This window comes from Osmia lignaria, chromosome 5, assembly GCF_051020975.1.
Source record: "Osmia lignaria lignaria isolate PbOS001 chromosome 5, iyOsmLign1, whole genome shotgun sequence".
Taxonomy (NCBI): domain Eukaryota; kingdom Metazoa; phylum Arthropoda; class Insecta; order Hymenoptera; family Megachilidae; genus Osmia; species Osmia lignaria.
Genome location: NC_135036.1, coordinates 5,484,439 through 5,502,252, shown reverse-complemented (window position 1 = coordinate 5,502,252; position 17,814 = coordinate 5,484,439). Strand labels below are relative to the sequence as shown.

Genomic DNA, 17,814 nt, shown 5'->3' with positions numbered 1-17,814 from the left:
AATGCTCTTAATTGGTTTCACGACCTCTTCCATTTATCCTGTTTGAATGCTTGATAACCATTTTGGGAAATGGATTTAACAAAGCGACCATTGGGGTAGCTTGGACGTTTATTTGGGGTGGATCAAGTCTCGTAGAAAATTTGAAATTTTCCAATTTTGGAAATCAGTAATTTTGAAATTTTTACGATCTGGAATTTAGAAGATTTGAAACTTTGTAATTTTTGAACTCTGAAACTTTGATAATCTGGAATTGTAGAATTTTGAAATTTTTAGGATCTAAAATTTTGGAACTTTGGAATTTAGAAGATTTGGAACTTTGTAATTTTGGAAGTCTGGAATTGTGGAATTTTGAAATTCTTAGGATCTGGAATTTAGAAAATTTGAAATTGTAGAATTGTGAAATTTTTAGGATCTAGAATTTTAGAACTCTGGAATTGTGGAATTTTGAAATTTTGGAATCACAAAATTTTAGAATGTCGAAGGTCCACATTTTTGGGAAGGGGTATTTCAAATTTTTAGAGGGGCCAGGTCCACCTTGGCCCCTACCCACTTGAAAGTAACCCCCTCAATAAATCAGTAAATCACAATTTTCAATAAATAATAATCTTCTCCTATAAATAACTACTTTTCTTTAAATTTTATATCGTTAAATAATTAACACAACAATTTAGATTTATTTTCACGATGAAAAAAGTTGAAATTAATTAAATTTTCTGAATGAACTTGATAAAATGAAAATGAGGATTGATACTTAATGGAATTAAAGTTGATCTCAGTTAATATTCGACTAATAAGGCAATTTTTAATAAATGTTTGTTTTACTTTGTTTAACTTCTGTCAAGCTTAAAACGCGTTCCTTACAAATACCTCTGTAAACATTCTTGAATAAATGTTCTTGACACCGATTCACCAGCGTTGTTCTACTTTTTTAAATTCATACAGCAAACAATACCATGCATGTGTTTAGTCACACTGAGAATGTAACACGAAAATGGTTCAAGCATTGAATTCAAACTGAAACAATAGAGTACACTGGATTACAGGCAAATTAAGAATTTTGTAGTAGCAATATATTCCAAATGAACCAAGAATCTTACAATTATTATTGTACTCAATTACAATTTTAAAAAAAATTATACATTAGAATAATGAATTCTAAATTACTAAAAAATTAATAATAATAAAGGGTCTACTAAAAAATAACAAAATTCAAAAATTTTTATATAGCAATTTTCAACAGAAATAATTGATATATATTCCAATTATAGTTCTATTTTAAATTAAAATAAAATATTCTCTTTTCAATATAATTAATCACAGTTATCGTACCATTCAAATACCAGTACGTAATATTTTAAAAATAAATCAACCAGGAAAAAGGACATTTCGTTCTGTTCAAAATTTTATGAAAGAATTAAAGTACTTCATCTGAGTCCGGACTTTCGCAGCGATTACGATGGTCAGAAGTATTCTCCTTTTGTTACGAATATTCTACGAGCTGTCTTAATTACCTTTCCCTTACTCCCCCAGCCGCGACAAGCTAATTCGTCATACGAAACTTTTAATGAAATTCCTAAATACAGTCGGTGAAAGAGCGTTGGTCCTGGCATAGCCGTTGCGCATTGCAGCAACCCCACTACAAACACCCCTTCGAGCTGCATGTAGTTAATGCAGCAGCCGGCATGCAGTGCAGTTACAATTCTGTGAAACCAGCCTCTTTGATTGCAGCCTGCACAAGTCACATCTAATTCAGGATATTATTATTTTTTACTACCATACCACATTTCCTCCCCTTTCCATTTATTTTTTCCTATGAAATCTTATTCAATATTAAATAATTTTATTAATTTTTTTATTTATAAATATATAGCAGATTTAACTTTTAGATAGCAGAGAAAAGTTTTGAGTGATTTAGGGTTGAAATTTATTTGAAATTCTATTTATTTTCATTTTTGGAATACAGGAAAGTTGAGTGTTTATTAGCAATCTGCATGAATCATATCTAATTCATGATATTATTTTTCCTATCCTTTTCTTTTCTGAGTGAAAATTGTGCTTTATTTTCTTTTATAAAATCTTATTTAATATTTTAAATTTCAGTATTAGATAATTTTATTTTGCTTTAGATGGCAGAGAAAAATTTTAGGCGATTTATTGAAATTCTTTTTATTTTCATTTTTGGAATACAAGAAAGTTGAGTGTTTACTAGCAATCTGCATAAATCATATCTAATTCACGATATTATTTTTCCTACCTTTTTCTTTTCTGAGTGAAAATTGTGCTTTATTTTCTTTTATGAAATCTTATTTAATATTTTAGATTTCAATATTAGATAATTTTATTTTGTTGATTTAACTCTCAGATGACAGAGGAAAATGTTGGGTGATTCATAGTTGAAGTTTATTTGAAATTCATTTATTTTAATTTTTGGAATACCTTCTGAAAATATAAATACTTTTTGCACTCGAAGTCTAGCTTCTGACTCGATGAAAAATAGTTAAAGTTATTTGAAAGTTGAGAGTGGAAATCGATATTCAGCATCGAAAAGTTGGAATGCTCAAGTAAGAAGCTCATTTACGTCAGTGTAGACTCGATGGGGCTGAAATATGTGACCTTGACGACGTGGAGAGGGTTGATTCCTAGAGCTGATTAAGCGAATGCAAAACTACCCCTTCTATGATCACCTAGTGCACATGGTGTGATGCATTTCAAGCGTGCACACCGAAAGTCATAGAAAAATGTTAGATGCCAGTTATTTCCAGTTGATCTTGCGTTTTATCGAGGCAATCCGATGTACTCGGGGGAATTTTGACTGAATTTCTCGAGAAAAGTTGAACGCGATTCCAGCCACGTCAGGTTTAATAAATTTCAAACCTTTTTCAAGGAAATTGAAAAAGTATCATTCGTTCCGTTTATGGCTCTTTTTTCGATGAAATAAATTGATGCTCTGATTGAAATAAGATACTGAAATTTTATCATAATTCATACTTTGCACTCTATAAATGTGGAAACACATACAGGGAACATTTTTTCAGTAAAGAAAAGCTTCACGATTTATATTGACTGCTTCCTCAAAGTTGTTAAAAAATTTCATTAGATATTATAGGCTTTGTTTGTATTTTTCATAAATCTTATTCATTATTTTTACAATATTTTGTTATTTTAAATAGGTAGGAGAAGACGAGGTAGAAAAATAAGTCTTAACTGTCTTATTCCTTATATAAAAAAAGTAGCAAAATTATAAGTATAATTTTTAAACAAAATAATTTTTGAAGGAATAGTGTAGAAGTTAGAAAATAAAAATAATATGATGTATAGAATTAAATTAGAATTGTGGCTCTCTCATATTGTATTTGATATTCAATTTTGCATTCTAAATAAATTGCAAAATTTACTTCCCATGCAGTACTCAGCTTTATTAAAATTAATAATTATTATTTATTTCGTGTTACTACACTTCCCTGTTACTAAAAACAATTAATTGGGTTCATAATTATTTTTTCTATTAAGTTTAGAAAGTTTTATGACAACATATTCTAACAAACTAATGTTGACACTACATATATTTTTATAGACACAACTTCAATGAATATAGTATTCTAGAGCAATTTTGTCCCTGGGTTTCCATCTTGCCCTATCTTCCCCTATGATGGAATAAAAAATTACAAGATACACCTGTGAAATTTTGATTTGGTTTTAACTTTATATTATTTTAGTTAATGTCTACTCCACCACCAATGTGCAAAGATAACATAACAATAAAAACCCACCTGTATTAATAAAAGAAACCGAAAATAATATTCGTCATCTTACCCCATCTTCCCCCATCTAATACGTGTTCCTAATTAGGTAATTGAAGGAATTTTTAATAACATGGGTGATGGTTCCATATGGGGTTCCATAAGGATATTAAAAAATTCTAGAAGTGCAAAATAAAAAAAAATAAACTGAATTTCTTCGTCGCTCTATCGTTTGCCCATAAAAAGTAGTTCGTAGGCCAGGAATAGGAAAGTAGCTCGTGAAAAATTTCCCATTTCCACTGTTTCCCTTCGACGCGTATAACCGCAGGTACCGAAGAAGAATCGAGTTTCGCCTCGAAGAAATACCGAATAGATGCTGGGTATCCTTACGGAACGGGGTCGGCTATAAAGAAAAACGAAAGAAGCGTGTAACGACGACAGAAATTTACGACGATACGGGATCATCGAACGTATCCGAAGTCGGTGGCCGATTTTCGAACGGCATCTTTTCTTCTCCCCGGCTTCGAGGCTCTCGTTAAAAGCAAAGGGAAGAAGCGAGAAATTGCACCGAATGCATCCGTTACGATCCCCGAGCTTTATCATCCCTCTTCTCTCCTTCAGGCTATCGGATCCTCAATCTTCCACCCTTTTCTTCTGTTTCTTCTTTCCCATCCGTACGATTCATCGCTTTCAGGTAACGGTTTAGTTCCATTATTTCGGCCGTCTTTCATTTTTCTCTCGATCCATGTTGCGTCGCATTTACGTTTTTCATCTGCTGCTATTCCCCGATTCTTCTTTTTACGATTGCGGCTGGGGTTTTCACGGAAATTGATGCAACGCAACGCTCCGGTTCCTTTTCTTTCTTAAAGGAAGATTGATAGTTGGTAGAATCTTTAGAGATGCGCACATTATTTATTCATTTTTCTGTGGATAAATTATCATTTCAATATACTGCTTTCAGATTGAACTAAAAGATGGTCAGTCCATCTTATGATAATAGATATATAAGACAAGAAAGAATTCAACGTAATGTTTATAAAATTGAAGGAATATCCCCTTCAATTTCAGAAGTATTTTAGAATGCTTAGTTCAACATTTGACCATATTTTAGAATTAATGCGTCCAAAAATTATAAGCAATTTTGTCAAGAATGCTTAGTTATTGTCATAAGGTAAATTTAACCCTTTCGCCTCTGATTGCGTCAGTCAGAGCTAACTATTCATTGTTTGAATTTAAAAAAAATTCAATGATTGAACAAATTAAAATTAGAATTCAACTCAAAATACTAAAAATACCAGCCGAAAACACATTTGAACTGAAAGTTCCATCACAAGTATGACACGATGTTGTAGGGCAAGGGTTAACATTTAATCTATCGTTTTCTAATTTCGGCAATATTCAAATCTTGGCTGGAGCCGTGTCTAAGAACCGAAAAGATACGGTTTGGGTTTGAATTTTTTAGTAATTATCAAATTTTTCCTGTATTCAAAATAAAATCAGAATAGTGAAGGACATTTTTCATATTTTCATTAAAGCTTGTAATGAAAATTTAAAATATAACCAGACTTGATGTCTCGAAACCCATTCCATCCTTCATAAAGGACAGACAGGCAGGTAATTGCGTACTCTGGCCCGACGACGTGTGCCGTGAACCGTCAAATAAGAATCTCTAGCCTCGTTCCTTTTCCATTCAGCCCGGCTGGAAATGGAATACACTTCATTAGAATTCTCGAGCGGCGTTCCTGATATCTTTCAACCGAGTAAATAGTTGCAGAATACGACTAGCACCCTTTCCTTTTTTCCACGCTCGTTCGTCTTTCCGTTCGGCGGACATCCGCGTCGAATGCAGCCGGCGAAAGGTAAATCGAGTTTGTTTATGCAGCTGCAAGGCTCGCCTCGTAATTGAATTCTCGTAGGCCACCCCTTATTTGCTACGCAAACGCCCACGATCGAGCGAAGAAATCCGATTTTTTTCATCGATCACGCGTGAATATGTAATCAACAATGAATCAGGATACCCGATTGTGTTTTATTAACTGAAGGGATGAAAATTATGCCACCAAACCCGATGGAACTGATTGACCATTGTTCTTTGTTCGGGGTGTAATATGGTTCCCTTGAAAAAAGATTCGTTTTATGGAATTGATAAAGTCGGTGTTATATTGTAATGGTGCTAAATCTAAAGATTTAGATTTCATTTTTTGATATGGTACCACTATAATGGTACTAAACTATATTTGACGACATTAGAATTTCTGTAGAGATTCATCATTCACATCATTAAAATTAACACATTGACTGCCATGGTAGAAAAGGCCATGTGTAGTCAGACATACTAAACTTGTAATTATTAAAGATGTAATTAGTTAATTTTTAAATGAAAGCTTTTAATCTGGTACCTTACATTATTAGTATAATACTGAAACTAATTAAAGTTCTTCTTTCTTCTCTTATTAATTATTCAATTGTAGGAATTCTTCGGTGATTACCATGATCAATATGTTAATTAAAAGTAGTGTAATTAATATTTACAAAAATAGTTTGGTTTCAGTTTACGACTGAGGTTGGTCAAGGATTACATCCAGTTGCATAAAATAATCATTTTCCCAGTAATTTGAAAATAAATAGTAGTCATTTGTTATATTATTAATGGTATGTAAATGGTAATTACAATTTAATTGCGAAATCAAATTGCCCATAAAAAATAGTCCAACCCCCTGTGGCTGGGGGGTTTAGAATACAGCCACGGTATCCCCTGCCTGTCGTAAGAGGCGACTAAAAGGGGGATGTAATGGAGCGAGCAAGGCAATATTGTAATGTTGATGATAAGAAACAGAAGGAAAAGTATAGCGAATGTATGAAGTAACTTAAAATGCAAAAGAGATGAGATTTGAAAAACGGCGCGTATGCGCGCGTGGCTGATAATTTTCGGTGAGCAAAAAGGGACAGATGTAAAGTTCCTAGAGACAGGTGTAAAGTTCACTCTCTGTGAAACAATGGGATGCGTGAACGCGTCCCATTATTACAATAAAGGGAAACATGAAATTAAAATAAAAGTAGTCCAAATTCGATCACGGCGTTACCTATACAAAAGTGCTGGAAACTACTCAACAACTTATCGACCGCCTTTCGGAAACAAGGTAACCCATTGGTGCCATCTATAAAAAAACAACGCAAACTAAGCATACGTATTGGTCGACATATCGTTGGTCAATTCTGTGGTAATCGGTAAAACTCTATCGACATTAATCACTTATCCTCCGATAAGTCTTATTCATCTCGTGCAGGGATGCAAGGATGTAGGGATGTAAGGGATACGGAGTTATAAAAGAGGCAATGATGTAGGGGTAGTCCTCCGCGAGGCTCATGAAAAGAGCAGATCAAAATTTCACAGGTGTATCTTGTAATTTTTTATTCCATCATAGGGGAAGGTAGAGTAAGATGGAAACCCTGGAACAAAATTGCTCTAGAATACTATATTCATTGAAGTTGTGTCTATAAAAATATATGTAGTGTCATCATCAGTTTATTCAAATCATTTATTTACCAAGGCGCACGAAGTAAATACAAGTTTGTCTTACAGTTATTGTACTAGCTTTAATTAATTTATAAAAACTAGAGTTAGATGGAGACAAAATTGCGTCTTTTCAGTAGTCTGTGCGAGGTGCGGTGAAAGATGGACTGGTAAAACAGACACGATTATCATACCGACTGTGTTCTAACTGTCTTTGGGGTGTCTGATACCCCAAAATCATGCCACAACAAGGCATGTTCAGTCTCCAATCATGCTTGCGTTTGTGACGTCACGTCCACCGAACTGCTCACTTTTTCCCGCGTGAATTGGATAGTGAACACGTCTCGCGCGCAGTTTCGTACAATTTTCAGTAAAGTGTATCGTGTTTGACAAGTTAACAATCTATAATGTTATAAAACTTCGCTAGAAACACCGTGTGTAACTTTGGTGAAATAATTAGTCGTATGAAACTTGTTTCCACATACTACGAAATGTTTCCACGACTACGGTCGCACGAAGCTCCGACGCTGATTGTCATAAACACACGTGTTGTTGACATCGGCTCAGGCAGGGGATCGAAGCGAAACGAAAACAGGATTAGGAATATTTCAGGTCAGAGAATTATACCGAGCCAGTCGTGTCTTAACTGCGCGAAGGATAACATACTGATTTTAGTATCATTTTGCAGATAAGTGGCAAACTGAACGCAGAAGAGTTACCTGTACAATCTGTGCGGCGCAACAGGGCAAAAGGTATTTATATTTCTATATTTAAGTTTTCGTTTTTAAAAAAATTGATATTTGGTTAAGAGAACCGAGGTAAACATTATTGGTCCGAAATTATATCATTTATAATTGATTAATGGTTTACTGTTTATTATTAGTTTATCAAACTTAGATGGCACTTGTAGATGGCGCTGCAATCATGATTTTTATTCTTGAGAATCTACTAAATTAATTTTATAGAATTTGAATAGTATATTTTTTGTAATATTTGCTGCCACACTCTTAGATATACAATTTCTAGACCTTGACCAAACATCTTCAATAAATACATTATAAATTCTAACTAAAGTTTGAATCTACAAACTTTAGTTACTTTCATAACATCTTAGAAGTTGAAATTCAAGTTACATCATATACATGCATATGTAAAGCACTTTGTATGTAGATTTTCAAGATTCTAAAACATCATGAAAGTTCATATAAACTTAAACACAGCAAATTTCTTGACCTTACTGTTTTTGTAAGAAATACATTGAGCTTCAATTTATTATTATGCTAATTACATATTTGTTAGACTGCTGTGCATCAGGTGGTTGACTTTTAAATTAAAATTTATAATTCTTTCTAAAATAATAGCATTTCAAAATTTCTAAATGTTTTAAATTCTAAAATTGCAGAACTCCAATTCAAAAAGTTTTAAATTTTATAGAATGGTTCTGAGGTTTGAGAAATAGAGTTGAAGTGATGATTTTATTATGGATGTGGCCATTGATTATTATTGCTCCATTTAATTAAATTTACAAATTTTTCCATTCTATTCAAAATTATTCTTTTTTTTTTTAATTAAACCTTGTTAACTCCACCAAAATATATATTATATATATCAAAGCTTCAGAACATTATTAACATTTTTCTATTCAACTTAACAAACTTGTATAATTATTGAAACCTTACTTGGAATGTTCTGATAAATCATGTCTTAAGATGTCTTTACTTGGGAGTGAATTCACTTCAAAATCCAGATAGTTTTGTTCAACCTATTTCTCCTGGCGCATGGAAGGTATTCAGGTTTTGAATAACTTGTACTTCAGCTATTGATCATTACAAGTTCAGCCGTTCGTTTCACGGTATCAAGTGGCAAGCTAGAGGTCGTTCCTTTTGTTCAGCGCTTTGGGATTCGAACTTCAGAATCCGAATAAAGGAGCGCTGTCTCATGAATAAATCTTCAAGAAGCCACGATTTCATCGGCACGTATTTTACAAGGTGTACACCTTTTGCACATAAAATTATGCGAAAGTTTAACACGTTCGTTAGAATAATTACATTTGTGAAATCAAAATTTCTTTTCGAATTTAAATAACTTGATGAAACATTCAATAGAGGAGAATTTTTTGAATGAATGCAAAGTGGTAGGTCGTTTTTCGATTCTAGTTGGCAAGGTCAACCCCTATGTGGGGGTGGTTTGCCACGGAAGGTGCATCGATTATGCACTCGTGACCCTCATTCTGTTCAAAGCACTGCTGACTTTGCCAATGACGAGGCTAATCGGAGGGAAGGTCCATTGCCAGCGGTCCACCCTCTTTTCTCACTGAAACTGCATCGAACTTACCCCATATTCCAGGGGTTGCGGTCGGTCAACGGAGCTACAACCATTTCCGGTTTATCGACGAGTCCTTGGAACGAGTATCAAGGACTCGATGTAGGTAGAATATCGAAAGGTTTATATTATATGAATCCTCGAATGATCATTGAGGGGTGGATAAAGGTACATTTATTAAAATTAGGGAAAGTTATAAATTTCCAAAAGAAAGATTTTTGTTTAGGGGAAATATAATATTTGAGGAAATTTAATTATTTGTCAAATTAAATTAAATGGGTTTAATGGAATATCCATTGGGTAGAATGAAAAAATAAATTAGAAAATCTAAGAAAATTATATTCATCTTTGAATAACGACTGAGGTGTGTATAATGGTACATTGATTAAAATTAGGCAATGTTGCTAATCAAAAATTAAAACTTTTATGTAGGGAAAAATTTATTTATTTATAAAAGAAGGTCCATTGAGATAACTAGGTAGGGTCAAGGGTGGGTCTGGCTCCCCCCAAAAATGTGAATTTACTCCCCTCAGTATTTTAAAATTTTTAAATTACAAAACTTGAATTTCTAAATTTCTAAATTTTTAAGAAAGGTTCTGAGATTTGAAAAATTGAGTTGAACTGCTAATTTTATTATCGATTAATTATCGCTTCAGTTAATTAGATTTACAATTTTTCCCATTCTCTACAAAATTATTATTTTTTTAAATTAAACGTTATTAATTCCGGCACAACGTACATTGTATATTTGAAAGCTGCAAAACGCAGTCATGTTTCCAGTCCCTTTATACAAGTGTTAAGCAGATTATTAGCGAAGCGCAACGTTTAAACTGAAAATTATAGTTGCCTCTGTTTGCACGTGAATCCGACAGTTAACTTTAGCGGAACTTTGTCGTGCTTGTTCTTGTTATACTCCCCTTGTGTTAAGTCTGAAACATATATTGTTTCATCCGAATAATGTATCTTTATTGTGTGTTCATTTGTGTTCCTTCATGTTTTTGAAATGTTCAGTTAACCCGCGGACAGCGGACCATGGAGAAAGCCCCAATTTTAATTTATTTCTATTTCATTATCTAAACTTTACAGTAGCTCTTGAAAAATTATTTTTTCAATATATGAAACCTTTTCGTTTAAAAATTATACATTAAACTTTAAGTTAATATTCTTGTATGTTTTGTAATTTCGGGTCATGATTGACCCAAACCCGGCGGACCACGGAGAGAGCCCTAATTTTAATTTAATTTTATTATTCTTTCAGTACATAAAGCTCTTTGGCTTGAAAATGATACATTCAATTTTAAGTGAAAATCTTTATATACGTTTTGTAATTTTGGAGCACGAATGACCCAGGCTCCGCTGTTCAAGGGTTAATTTCGTACTATTACGAATTTTAGTAATTCTTTTTCGTAATTCATCTTACTTTTACTTTTTTTTTCGTATCAAATACGATTTTTTTTATTTATGGATTGCAAAAACTGGATTCATCATATAACAGCTTGAAAAAAAATCTTTTATTATCGGGATCATCCTAATGGAAGTATTTCAATACCCTTTTTGCCCCATAATATTTCAAATTAATCTGTGGAAAGAAAAGTGGAAGTTCTAGCTGGTAAACAAAAATTCCATTAAAATTTCAGGCGTGGTAGCATCGAAAAACGTCCATCGATCACCTTCCTTTTTTATCGAACGAAATAGTCAGTGAGGCAGATATATTTTGCAAGAAAACGTTATCGATCACTTTAAATCCCACCAGAAGCATGTGCCTCCCTTTTCTAACTTATCATCCCTTATCGTCACTGGACCATGAACAAACTTGCTAAATGTCCATTTCCGCGTTGAACAAACTGATTCATCAAATCTAACCACGCTTTAATCATCCCAGAAAGATTCACAGATCTTTCTTTTACCTTGTCATAAAAGATAATATTCAGAAAAATGTAGATATTTTTTAAAAAAGAAATTAAATTAACATCTTGATTTATATGTTATATACGAATTAAGTTTTATTTAAATTCAGATAAAGATTTCATGTGTAAACTGGTTTTCAATTAAACAGGAATTAATTTTAAAAGACTAATTAAATTTACGATATGTGATTTCGGTTAAGTAAGTTTGTATTTAATTTCAATTAGCTTTGAGTGAAATTTAAGATTCCACGTGTAGGTCACTGATGACCAACGTCACAGATATAATTAATTACTCGATTACCATCGAAACGTGTCAGAAATATTGGAAAATTAAATTGAAAAATTAACTATTCGTATCTTTTCTAATTGAATGGCTGGATGCAAGAACCAGGCGATTCCATTTTTAGTAGAAATTGAGATTTTATTATAAGTTTAAAAAGCAATATTTTAAATAGTTCTTTTAGTTCCTGTAAAATTAGTAAAAATAGAGCTGCCTGATTTCTGCGTTCAATCTTTCAATTAGAGTTAATTCAACCCTTCGTTGCATTATATTGTAACATTGCAAATATATTTATTTATAAAATAATATGCTATGAAATCCTTCTATTTTTTAAATAAATTTTCTATAAATAATTTTCTAAAATAATAAAATATTTTATATTGCATGAAGCTATGTTCCTTTTCAAAATGAAACAGAAATTATGCAATAAAGGGTTAATATAGGATTTATTGCGTTAATGAATTACAACGATTAATTTTGATAAAGGATCGTAATAAACGATATCTGAGAGAGGATTCTCTACGATTTTCCTCGATGATGCATTACTGTAGAACGATACAATAAAGGCAATTGAAATCGATTGAATGAACTTCATATAAATTTAATACGACTCGATGCTCAACAGTTTTCTCATGGTTAATTAATGAAGATGAAAGATATCGTTTTCTGTGGAGCAATAACACGGTTTACGGATGCAGCTCGTTTAACAGTCGACGAGAAGGTTAATCGTTCTGTGTAAATTGATTTCAATCAAACCTGTTATATAGACGGTTTACTGCGGATTTAAATCGAATTACCGTTAATGTTATAACGTGTACCCGTTAATATAATGGAACATCACCTCAAATCCCATTAATGTAACGCGATAAATTTACGTTGGACGTATTTCATTACGAATTTCAACTTAATTTACTGATCGTTACGTTTCTATTTGATAGAAAGAAATGTATAAACGTGACAAAGTTCTCATTGCGAATGAAAATTCTCTGATAAAACAATTATTTTATTTATATTTAGATAAAGGGGTGGGCAATTTAAACCTTTCGCTCAATCGACAGCTGTCGTTGTTGACTCAATTTCTGATCACTTTTCCACATAAATCGTTTCATTAAATTAATTAAAAAAAGGGAGAGGATTAGAAATGAAATATTTAATTATTTATACATGAAGTTTTAAACGCTGAAATGGAGAAATTTTTATGAATAATAATAATATTATAATAATATTAATTATTATAGTGGTTATTACACTTAGGATTATGTTTACATAATTTAATTTATATTAAACTTACGCATATATTTAAATGATTTTTGAACAATTTCATTTAATAAAATACATTTGATTAGAAACTGGGTAATAGAATAATTAGAATCTATTTTAGACTGATCAGAAATAGCTTCTTTAGTACTTTTTTATTTTGCTTAATATTTATTTCCTAATTGAATAAAATCTCTTTGTTCGTGTAATAAAATAAAACCTTCATCTATAACAAAAAAGAAAAATTTTGAATTTGCTCTAGTGCACAATTTACAATGACGATTACAAAGCAAAATACCTGCCTTAAAAAATCTTTCACCTGAAACAAAATTACACTGAATTAAAAATTGAATTACACTCGAGGCTAGTTTTCACCAAACACAATCGTATCGAAAGGGTAGTTGATTAACCTTTCGAAGTTCGGTGCATCAACCACAAAACACCCGAAGAAAAGAAGAGGAAGAAGAAAAAAAGAAACTGCCTGGCGAAACAGGTAAAAAGCAATCTCCTCCAGGAACTCTCGTCACGAGCCATCTCCGGCAACATCAGCCTCGAGCGTGGCCGCAGAAGCGGCAAGAAAAATCATCCCCCTCGTATCTAGCAATTAACCTTGCACTTGCGAACGGGACGCGATAACCGCGGTAAGGGTAGCAGCCCCTCCATCAACACTTACAAGGAACCCCTACTTTTCCCACCGGATAGAACGTTGGTGCATCGCACCTGCCCTCCCCCTCGGAGGAGGAGGGTTGTTTTCCACGACGGTGGTGCCTTTCGCGGCGACTCTTCGAAGCGTTCGGTGTCTTTCGGAAGCGGACAGTGCGCCCTGACCCGCTGATACGAGCGGCCGGCCACGCGGCTGCTTTCGCGAACGGGTTTCTACACGGTGCATCGCGAAACGATGAATGAAAATGTGCCGTCACCGGAAGTAATCGTTCTTCATTTAATTATACGAGGGAAGGACTGTCGCGTGGTCGACTGGCAAAATAAAGAAACGAAGATTTTTCCGGATCGAAGAGGATTCTTCGGGAGCGAAGAATTGAGAACCCTTGGAAAACTGGGCCTTGATAGGAGGGTGGTCTCATCTGTTTGCTCGACACCCTCTTCGCGAACGGTGATCGTCGGGTAGTTTGTCGGAGGCCGAAGTCGACGGAAGTGGGAAGGTCAGTTTTCCTGAACGGTAAATTGTTCGATGAAATTTCAATTAAAATTGGGATTTTTAAGGTCGTTTAATCGCTTGGTAAATGTTTTCTTAAGGAAGATGAAGTGTTTTGTTAAATTGGGGTGAATTTTTTGTGAGTGTTTCTTAAGGGATGAATTTTAGTTTCTTCTGTATTGGTGAATATATTTGTTTGTCAAGGAGGGTGAAATTTTTGGTGCACAAGGGTTGGTCGAATATTTAAATTTGAATGATTTTTCATTAAAAGAACAATTTTCATTTTGGTAAAAGGAGTGTATTTTAATTTAAAAAATTCTTTAATTTCATTTATTTCTGTGGTATTAGAAAATAAATGCTCTTATTAAAAAAAAACTAGTGAAATATTTGTGAGGAATTCTTCAGGAAAATGAATGGAAAATTGAAGCAGATTGTTTCAGATTTTTATTAAATGATACACAGGAATGTGAAACGTTCATTTTTTGGAATTCTAGTTCTTCGACACGTATGAAATATGGAACGTGCTTCAGATTTCCTTGGTCAAAGTTAAATGAAAGTTTGATGGTGAAAGTGACAGGGAGTATTTTTCATAAAACGATGAATCATCAATATCAATTTAAATCTTGTTCAATTCAACAGCAATCTTCAATCTCAATGAATTGCTGTTATCTTGAAAGTCTAAAGGTGTAACAAAATCATTTACTGTTGATGTACTTAAAGATTTATTGTCCTTTTAGGGGATGATGATATTGAATTCGACAATTAAGGATCTGTTTTAAGTAATTTCTTCTTTAATAAGGAATGAATGTTAATTGCTCATTTCTTAAATTATTTCTGTTAAAATTTTAACAGAATAAAGTTTCTTAAAATCAAAATTTCATTTTATTATTTGAATTGAAATTCGAATAAAGTTTGGGGGTGATTTTATTAATTGTCCTCTTGCAATGAAAAATTCAAGCTTCTCAGACAAAAGTATATAAGAATAAAAAATAATTTAATTTAATATAATTATACTATTTACTTCTTATAATGTAGAAAGCAAAATTGGGTTCATTTAATTAATTCAAAGTTACTTATCGAGCTCTAATAGTCCTAATAGTAGATTTTTATTCTTTGATCAGCAAATGTTTTAATGTTTCTTTGTGCAACAATTTGCAGTGTTTTGAAAGAGATGAAATATAGGACAGTCATTCTTCAGATTCTTGTTCCGCGAGGCACGCAAAACATGGTTCATTCATTTTTTGAATTCCTCCTCCCCAACGTATGTGAAATACGAGATATTCTTTCTTTGGAATATTTCGCACTGCAGTCGTGTAAAATGTGGAGCGATCATAATTTTCGGCTTTTTAATCCTTGAAAAGAGGAACGTGAATTCGTTCTCTTTTGAATCGTGAGAGGTGTTAAATATTCCTAATAAAAATTGTAATTTTTACTTTTATCTTACGTAAATTACTTTTATATTCAATTAGTTGAAATAATTTTTACTCCACACAGAATGTGAAGTGATTTTTTATTCAATTTTTACCCAATTTTTAATTCCTGATGCAGCATTTTTACAAATTTTTTATGTGGATTGAAAATCTCATTCGACATAAGTTTTAATGACGCGAGGAGAAAACTTGCAAGCATTTTCTGCGATAAGAATTTGTCAATTATTTTATCATCTAGAAAATCTTACTGGTCTGAATAATTTTTATTCGGTGCAATTTTCAGTAAAATTTAAGAATTCTTCGAGCAATAATTCGCTTTATTCACCACAGTAACTGTTTTCTTCCATCGCTATCATTTTCAATTTTATTTCCTTTACAACGCTTTTAATTTATTAAATAACTTTGCAGCAGATGTGACGTACTGCACATCGCTGTCAGTTTTAATTGTTGAATAAACAAACAGATATTTCCAGGGAAAGGTATAAAAATATCATGGACCCTTTTGTCTCGTATTACGTATTCAAGCTACGATTAATAATAAATAAAAATAATGGACAGAGTTATAAATATATCGTTTCATTCTGTCACATTTACACAACATATTTACTGAAAATGAACCGACGAGAAGCCGGTATAATATTTTTCAATTTTGTATTAATTTGCTAGAAGATTTTGATAAAATTATTAATAATCGTATCTGTTGAATTAATAATACGTTTTTAGGTAAATGTTGCATATGAAAGTTTAAATAAATTTTCACAAAATTCGCAAATTTTATCAAAGTATTTTTCGTTTTTTTATTAAACCTCGGACGGACCATGAATCTTTTCGTTTAAAAATGATATATTTATTTAAGTTTGGGTCACATTAACCCAGATTCTATTGTTGAAGGGTTATAAAGTGTATTAGAAAATTAATACAAAATTTCGAAATGAATAATCCACAGAAAATGTTAAGGTTGTTTAGTCGCATGATTCACCTTGTAGAATTCGATAAATTCAAGAAAATTTCTTCTCGAAGAAAGAAGAAGAATTTTGGACGATCTTTTTACAGATATTCCACCTTCAACTACAATAGCTTGTTCCGTCAAGGAATCGAAGGGGAAATAGTCTGGCGAGACGTTCAAAAGATCCCTCTCGGTCGTTCTTCCACCACTGAAATCTTTCTTAAATTGTTGCACGTCTATATAAATTCCCGTAGCTTCGATTTATGGGGATGTTAAGAAAGTAGTAAATGAATCTATAAAATCTCTAGTCAGCCATAATATGATCTGCAGGTTCAATTTTCTATAGAATAATATAATTAATCAAATATTAGATGTGTTAGATTAATATTAGAAATATGGAAAATTTAAAAACGTTTGAACAAATGTACAGAAATGTTAGGAATAATTTCTCAACTCAAGTTAAATGAATTTTTACAATAATTCCCACCAGAAACCAGTATGCGAATTTTGATCATTTTGCAAATGCAATTAAATAAATTGCAGCTAGGGGAAAACATTGAACCAATTGGTAATTGTTCCGGTTCATTCCGTACCAGCAGGCGTTATGTACCCCGCAGCGATGACTGCTAATTGCCAGGAATAATTATACAATTATACAACGATTCTCTTACAAATTTTTCTCCAGTTGCCAGAACGGTGATAAAGAAAAAAAAGTAATCCATTCGTGTATTTAATGAGATAATTATCGAAAAGTTATTAAGATATCTGTTAATTCATGGTACAATTGCAAACAATGCAACAGATTTTTGTAAATTGTAAATTTACAAAAGTAAGTTGCCTTGAATACTGTAAAATTGAAACTGAATTTCGCTAGGTCGATGTTAATTAACACTTTGTTCATTTCACCCAAACTCGGTCAACTTATTTTCCTCGAAGCAGAAAAAATGCCACCGAAACAAACTTTGAAGAATTCAATGAAAAATGTAGTAAAATTATGATGACAATCGTATTTCTTCTTCTTCTACTTTCTCTTTCCATGCTTGGAAAAATTTTCTTGGCTAAGAAGTATTTGAGTATTGAAGATCCGTCTTAAAACTTTGATGAGGGTTTGAATATTGAGATATTAATTATGGTTTATCGATCAGTGGCTGTGTTCAATTTCCACTTTTAGTTGAAATACTTTCTTCCGTTTGTTTTCAATCTTATGCATCCTTTCAATTTTTAATAGTTCAATTAGTTAAATGTACTAAATTCAATTCCTGAGT

General features: G+C 32.5%; 1 protein-coding gene across 7 annotated transcripts in view; it reads left to right on the top strand.

Annotated features, from left to right (window-relative positions):
* Positions 1-6,459: 6,459 nt before the first annotated feature.
* LOC117607823 (octopamine receptor beta-1R) overlaps positions 6,460-17,814 on the top strand; it is a 120,239-nt gene continuing 108,884 nt past the window's right edge. For 3 of the 7 annotated variants that reach the window (XM_034331962.2, XM_034331963.2, XM_034331969.2), the window contains exons 1-2: positions 6,460-7,866; positions 7,943-8,006. The gene's annotated coding sequence lies outside the window, so the exon portion shown is untranslated. Of the gene's footprint in view, positions 7,867-7,942; positions 8,007-13,812; positions 14,198-17,814 lie in introns of those variants that run through there. The other 4 variants (XM_034331965.2, XM_034331967.2, XM_034331964.2 and 1 more) reach the window with 3 other exon arrangements.